Below are 8,294 nucleotides of genomic sequence, written 5' to 3'. Positions count from 1 at the left end.
TTTCAGGGATGGGGTGTAACAGAAGAATGCCAATGAAGCTGAAAACTAAGGAATACAAAATAGTGGTGTGACCAGTGCTTCTGTTTGGCACAGAAACCTAGGCTGCAAAAACAGAGCAGTTGAAGAAGCTAGTAGTAATGCAGATGATGTGCTTGAGATGGTTGGAAGCATGAATGCTGTGTGAGAGAAAAGAATATTGATGGAGCAGTAGCCAGATCAGTTCCAATTGCAGAAATGGTCAAAGAGAACAAATTATGGATGTCTGTGCACAAGTGCACAAAGTAAGTATCACAAAGATTGCTGGACCTCATTAATAACATCTCCTTAGAACAACTAACCACAACCCAATGAGCATCTCAGAAATATTGGACCTGGTTCTCACTAACTTAGCCCCCTTATGTTCAACACCTTGAGTTACCAAATCACTGGTCATAGCTAACCACTGTATAGTAACACTTACCTTAAGTGCAAGGCTTTAGTTACTGCATATCCATCTTTGGAGATTACTCCAATGCAAATCTACTGTGACTAACTGATGATTTGATAAAAGTCAAACACCATTCTTAGCCTGATGACCCCACATCATATGCAGCCTTATTCAAGGGTAAGTTCTATGGCCCCTTCCAGGGTTGCACTGAGGCCTTGGTCACCATAAGGCACAAATCCAGTGCCAAATATAAGAAAAAGACATTTGATGGAACCCCAGTTTTAACAAACTGTACAATAAGATGAACAAAGTCCTAGCCCATAGAAGCAAAATTAACATCCCATCAGCTATAGTACTCCAAAATATCAACCAGAAGCTTAGGAACAAAATCAAATCCAAAATAAAGTATGAACTGAAAATTGTCACCCATATTAAAAATAACTGCAAAGCCGTTTTCAGCTATGTCAGGTAATAATACCGAGCAATGCTTTGAGTTAATACAGACTAATATCACATACTCATTCCCTGAGGACATAGTCACCATATCAGTAGAAGTTAATAGAAACTAATATCACATACTCATCCCCTGAGGACATAGTCTACATATCAGTAGACAAATTCTGCTCAGACTTTATTCTTCCATTTTGACTTAATTATCTGCAGTGCTATTAGTATTCTGATGTCACTGCCCCAATCATCACATTGCAAGACCTAGGTGCTTTCTCCAAGGCTTAGAATACTAGCTCTGTGGGCCTGGATAATGTGGCAGGCTGTCTTCTTGTCATTAGTAAACATCGTCTGGCTGGTTTGTTATTGCATCTATTCAATCTCACTGGCTCCACTGGATTCAAGTCAGAGGTATGATGAACTGCTATTGCTATTATCCTACTGCACAAAGGGGTACCACCTACTGATAATAGAAATCTATAGACCCATAAACTTCACCAGGCTTATCTTTAAGGCAACAGAACACATTATTATGAAACTCATTAAAAACATAGGCAGTCTTGAAACCTTGGAATCACAAAGGTAACACACCATAAAAACTGACATGATCATTAGGGACTTGGGCATTTTAATTAACAATGAAACTATCCTTTGACCACTATGTTACCACTGTTAGGAAATTATTTTATATAGCCAAACTAAGCAATAGGGGTATACCTTCTAGATCCAAGGACGTTATCATCCCCTTCTACTTCTCCTTTATTAGGCTGGTTATAGAGTAATAATTCTGCCTTTGGTATTTACTTATCTAAGCAAATTATCCAGCTAGACAGACCATAACATTTCATTACAAAGGCAATCAAGGGCTTGTCCACAATGAGCTACCCTGACTACTTTAAAACACTTTTACTCTTTTCAATGTCCTATAGACTTTTGAGATGGGACCTCTGGATAGCCTACAGAGCATCAAAGGATCTGGTCTAATGCAACCTTCTTCACAACCACAAAATGAATGACAACTTAAAGACTCTCAAGAGATATGAGCTTCCACCACAATATAAATAGGACCTGGTGGCATAATAGGTATCTATCACAAAGAATAACATTTTTATGGAAAATTCTCCACTTGGATATAAAGTATAGTAGGTCCAAAGTGATCCATTCTGTTGGAGGTCTGGTATTAATTCATATCTTAGTAAATTCATTGTGGGGTTATATGGCTGGGTAACAAGTGGTCCTATGGATCAACAGCTTAGTATTATCCTTTGAACCTATGAACCTATGAATATCATAAAGGTTGTATGACTCCGCAGCAAACAAATAATGCCATAAGGCACACAATTGGCATGCAATGTGCACAGTTTTATAGATTAATGCTTTTGATTTGAAATATTAAGCAAAATATTACATGCATGGCCTACACAGATTTCCAAATATCACAAAATATGCCATTCATTGCAATGACTGGTCAGTATGTTGAAAACATGTGCTAATGGCATGTTCAGTCAAAACTTCAGAATTTTGACAATTGTCAATAGCTTAATGTCTGAGATTGAGGTACAGTGGGGAATATGGTTTTACCCTTTTCACAACTCTATTGCGAACTCAGAGTTGTTGGACCCCTAACACCACCTTAGTAATGAGTGCTAACAAGACAGACTCAGACACACAAACATTCTTAAACTCACAAAAACAAAAGTACATCTATCCCCTAACCTGACCCTTACCCTTACCCTAAAATACACAAACTCGCACACAAACATGCAAATCCCATCCTTCAATCACCCACAACCTTAACCCTAACTCACACACACAGACACATACACTGTCAGCCCCCAATCCCACTCACCTGTATCGAGATTCCATACCATCGACATATCCATCATTCGGCCATCTACAGTGTCGATATATCCAACGTTCGGTCATTTGCACCGTTGACATTAAAATCACATCCTTCCATTTGTCAAACAAATGTGCATCATTCAGCCAAATCCAAGAGAACCATATACAAAAGAAGTAGTCAGCAACTTTTTAGTTGTTGAGCGAGATCACTATTATATCAGGATTGTGGAATATTCTCTTTCTCTGGTAGTGTGCAATCTCAGAACTGTAATATGTTAATAGTAGGGTATATAGGGGCACAACCCCCTACATGAGCAGTGCATGAGGGTTCCCCCTACAAAAAGCTGTTTTTTTAGTTGCATGTTCTGAGGTTACATCTCAGAACATACACAGTTACTTGTCAATGTTTTTATTTTTCAGTCTTCTTTTGTTAACATTAGCAGTGTCAATATTTGTCTGCTTTTTTTATTTTAGTATATTCACACACTACTGACTAAATTAGGTCCCTCCTTCCCCCCAGCTCCAGCATACTTTGATCATGTTCAGATCTATTTCTTAGACAAAGATCAAATATATATTCTGTTCCAAAGAGTGCACTCAGTGTGTTTAATGTTATCTCTATGAAATGCAACTTGTGAATACTTTATTTCTTGACAATGTTGTTTTTCACCTTGCTGTGGTTGTCCAAATATTTTCACTATGCATGTATAGGTTCACAATGTATAAACTGAAGTGGAATTTTAATTAGTTAATATGTCATTCTTCTATATTAGGCTTTGTAAGAACATATATATATATATGTTTACTCTCATTATTTCGAACGGCAAAACATTTGCCTTTTAAAATAACGAAAAGTTAAACTGAAACCAAACATTTCGAGCATACACAATATCGCTCCAAATGATCTGCACATTTGAATCAACATTGTCTCCAAAAATGTGACGTGATAGCCATGTAGGAGCTGATGCAAATCAAACTCCTATACGACATATCACATTTTTGCAGGGGGGCAAGCCCCCTGCACCCCCCTGTAGGAGGCTGCACCTCCCACACCCCCCACTACTATTATATTACAACACGGAGATCGCACTATAGTGGGGAAATGAATGAATTTCCAATCCCCACTGTACTGTGATCTCATACATATAGTCGAACACACTTATGCGAATGCACTACTGCATTCGCATAAGTGTGTTCGACTATCTGATACACTTTTCATTTTGCAAACGACATTCTGATTTTCGGCAGCATAACTGCCATTGCATGATATCTTGTTATTTTGGCACATTTCTTCATACATTAACATTGATGTCATTACTGAAAAGTAAATACTAAAACAGCAATATAATGACAAAATCAGCCATTAACACTTGCTCTTGCTTAAAAAAAAGGAAAGCAATATTAAATTTATCATTTAAGTCCGATAATTACTTAATGTTTGAAAATACTGTTTTCCACACTTTCAACTGTAGGAATCCTTATAGCATTTAGATAGAAAAAAAATGAATTTAAATTGTTGCACTCTAATTTAGAGCTCCTCCCTTTCCCTTTAGATTTTGCCAGCAGTATTTGGCTGAAATTTTCTGTTTGCTTAATGGCCCTGCTTTATGTTTACAACTGGGGTTCAGTCTGATTTTAATTATGTGAGTCAGAATGGCAGAGGCTGACAGCGTGTGACCAAATCATTCCGGTTTCAACATTTTCTGTAAAAAATTAAACTAATACTGAGTGTAGTTCTTTCCTACTAAATCAAAACAGCCTGAGCTTCATGCTTTACTTTTGGGGATTATTTTGACAGCTCAGCAAGGAGCGGAAAGTTTTTTTTCTTTCTTGTTTTCTCTCTCTCTCTCTCCCCCATCTAAAAATAGAGGAATCCTAGTGGGATATTAGTGTCAATATTTTCAGTATCTGTAGTCATTAAGACATGGGAGTACATACTCAAGTCACTTTACTTTCCACATTAAGTACTCTGTTTTATACATACATCAACACCAAAGACTTGTTAGCCTACTTCTGCCTAGACAGAGCATAGAGATATTTCCTGCAGACCTGTACAGTGTAATGAACAGACATTCATACAGACTTCTGCAGACTACATAGCAAGTGGACAGTAATGTTCTTTGAGAAGAGGACAGCAGAGCAAGACCCCAGGCTACACTGCAAGCATAAGACAGAAAACATGGATGTAGTTTAAATAAAACTTAAAATGGTGATTCTGCATTACATGGTTAGCAATGTAAATAACATTGTTTTGCTTGCATTTCTTGGTGTGTGTGATATTCCATGGATATGATCTCTGTCATTAAATCTGAAAATGGCATATTTTGCCTCTCAGTAGTTCCTCAATGACACCTAGAAGCATTAACTTTAAACCTAGCCTTTGCAAAAAAATATTCATTCGTGTGTTTTATTTCAGTTTACCTGATTAATCTATTTCAGTGTCACCTTGGAGCTAAAACCTATTCCAACTATCATTGGGTTTAAAAGGATGAACTAATTTTAAAGAGGGGGCCATCCCTTCACAGAACACACATGGACTCATTCATTTACTTACTCACTCAGTGTCATGTAGCATACACACATGTCAATAGACAATCCACCTATGGCATATTTTGGAATATGGGAGAAAACTGGAACACACAGCAAAACCCCAATAGATCATGTGGAGGACATGCAGACTTTTGCATTGAAAGCACCCCAGCCAAGAACTGAAACAGTAATCAAATTAAGTCAGGCAGCAACTATAAGCCACTGTGCAGTCCACATTCCAAAACCTGGGAAAAAATAAATGGACACTGACAACTTCTTGCTGCGGAGTCTGAATTGCTCCTTGCTAATGTGGATCTTGTCTGGTACTGCATTTTACACAATCAGAATCACATGGGGAAGTTTGATCTTGTTGGAAATAGACTTACAATCTTTTCCAGAAGAAATTATTTCTGCTCTATTGCTATGACTACTGAAATAATTTACTCCTGCAGTATTACAATGTACATGTAATATTTTTCTATGCAATTTCTATAAACTCTTATGTTGTTGTGTCTTTTGGCTTTTCCTGGTTAGGGGTTGCCACAGCGGAACTCCAGTCCGCTAATGATTGGCAATAGATTTTTACATGCTGAGTTGCCGGCCCTGATGCGCAACCTTCAATGAAGGTACTCCCATTAACACATGTCTCCACACAGAAGACGCTCTAGCTGAGAATCGAACAGGACAACGTCTTACTGTGAGGTGACAATGCTACCACAGCACCACCACCTCATAAACTCTTATATTATTATTTAATGTGAAATGTCCTTGTTTTTCACCTAAGCTGTGCTGGAACTGGCTATTTTTGATATGTGCATTACCCCTGCTAAATGGTAAATAATCCAGTGATAACCAGTATTTAGGCATTAAGACCGAGTCACTGAAATAGCATCCAGAGCTGGTGTACTCAAGATCATTGTTTCATATATTGATGCGCAGCTTGCAGAGATAAACAGCATGTACAGTTTATCTTGCATTTACTAAATGCTAGTGGCATTAAATTGCACCTTTTAATTTGTGCTGTTTTGGATAGCAATGGCCTTATTATGTATATTTAGGTTTTTGAGTATCATAGCCTTGCCAATGTTTTATGTTTATTAGAGAAGGCATAGTAATAATCTCTTTCTCATTCTTACATGGATCAGAAGGGCAGACATTTTGGAAGTTTCTGATCTGTCTGTTTGTCAGCAGGTGTTTTTCCTCCACTTTTGGGACCCCTTTTGGGCCATTTATTTACCCTACTCACACCCCCACCATATGCCATTTGAATACTGGTTTCTGACAAGGGATTCTTCTCTAGGATTAATTTATTTTTTGTTTTTCAAGTTATTTTATTTTTCCTTTTCTGTCACCCACTATCTTTAGAAAATGGGAAACAAAATTATAGTCTTAAGTTATTGCTTTGGTCAGCCATTTTAGATTTATATCTTCACTAGTTGGTTCAAATGTCTGTGATCCTTAAGCTAGTTTCTCAGAATATAAATCAGTTATGTACCCAATTAAACATTGTAGGATGCTCTTCATATAATCACTCTGCAGTGGTCTAAGCTATATGGGTTATATCCTGCACAGGCTATAAGAGCCAATCGGCTTCCAAAACCCCAGAGCACCTTTCACATACCTAAAGCATTAGTCAGCTCAAACTGAGCTTAACACAGGCCTTTAGCAAGAGTATGAAAAGTGTAAGCCTCCAACATCTTGGTTCTGCCCTTCATTTATATGTTTCTTTGAGTTCAAGTAGCACTTGATCATGTTGTGATAAAGTGTAGATCAACAGGAGATTTTGGGAGTATACCAACTTCTGGTGGCATCATTCTTATTATTGTCTGACCACAACTAACTTTGTTCCCTTATCCTTTATTCCACCTATACACCTCAACTGGTTACCCTGAAGACTCTCAAATCTTTATACAGCTACCAGTGTTTAAAGATTGAAAGTAGAGGTTCCCTGAAGACACTCCAATCATTATGCAGCTTTCAATCTTTAAAGATTGAAAGTAGAGGTTTAAGGGAGCACAAACTCCCCTTTCAAAATGAATTAACAAAAAAAAAAAAAACTTATTATTTACAATTGTTGATTAGATTTCTCTGTGTGTCACCTGCACCTGTTGTCAAATTACATTATTGTTGTACCTTTTTGGCAGGTATGGAAAAACACTGCAACAGTCCAGGATCCTAAGGATTTATCATGGTTTCATTCAGGTCCTAATAGAGCTAGTGTCTAGAGCTAAGGTGATGTTGATAATAATGGACAACAAACTGGACCATTGTAGTGTTTCTCCATACCTACCAGAAAGGTACAACAGTAGTGTAATTTGACAACTGCTGTGGTGCTGGTGACACACAAAACAATCTAATCAACAATGGTAAATGATATGTTTTTTTTTTTTGTTAATTCAGTTTGAAAGGGGAAGTTTCTACTCTCCTTAAACCTCTACTTTCCATCTTTAAGACATGATAGGTACAAAATTCTGACTTAAAATGGAATTAATGATCTCTCTGCCTATCTACCAATCTACCTATCCAATTTTCTGTCTACTAAATCTACCCATCTGTGTAAATAAAAGAACACTGAATCACATGAATTAACTTAATAATAGAAAGGAAGAAACTGCAGGCAACAGTTAACCCTGCTCACATAACCACAGACCCATAATTCTGGATCAGCATTTACTCTGAATCCAGTGTTTTCCATGATTGTTGAGATCCCTTCTAGACATATGTTATACATACTTCCAATCAGCTCAGATTTGCATTTCCTTAAGGTGGTCTTTCAATCAGCCTTAGCACTTCTTCTAGAGGCAAAAAATGTTCACTTTCGTAATCTAGTGGGTATTCCTACATTCATGGAAGGCCTCTCTTGTGACCACTTTCTTTAAACCTTGTGAAAGTCTCCTTGACATTGCCTACTACCATCTAATTTCACTTATAAACACTGACTATAAAATATTTCTGAAGATATGGGCCTCTAAATTAAACTCAATACTGAGTTTTATAATTCTTATTGACCAGTCAGTCTTTGTTTCTATGCAGCAGTCTAGAGACAGCA

The sequence above is a fragment of the Protopterus annectens genome, chromosome 12.part0 (assembly GCF_019279795.1).
Source record: "Protopterus annectens isolate FY-2018-M chromosome 12.part0, PAN1.0, whole genome shotgun sequence".
Taxonomy (NCBI): domain Eukaryota; kingdom Metazoa; phylum Chordata; order Ceratodontiformes; family Protopteridae; genus Protopterus; species Protopterus annectens.
Note: the sequence above shows the minus strand (reverse complement) of the source record.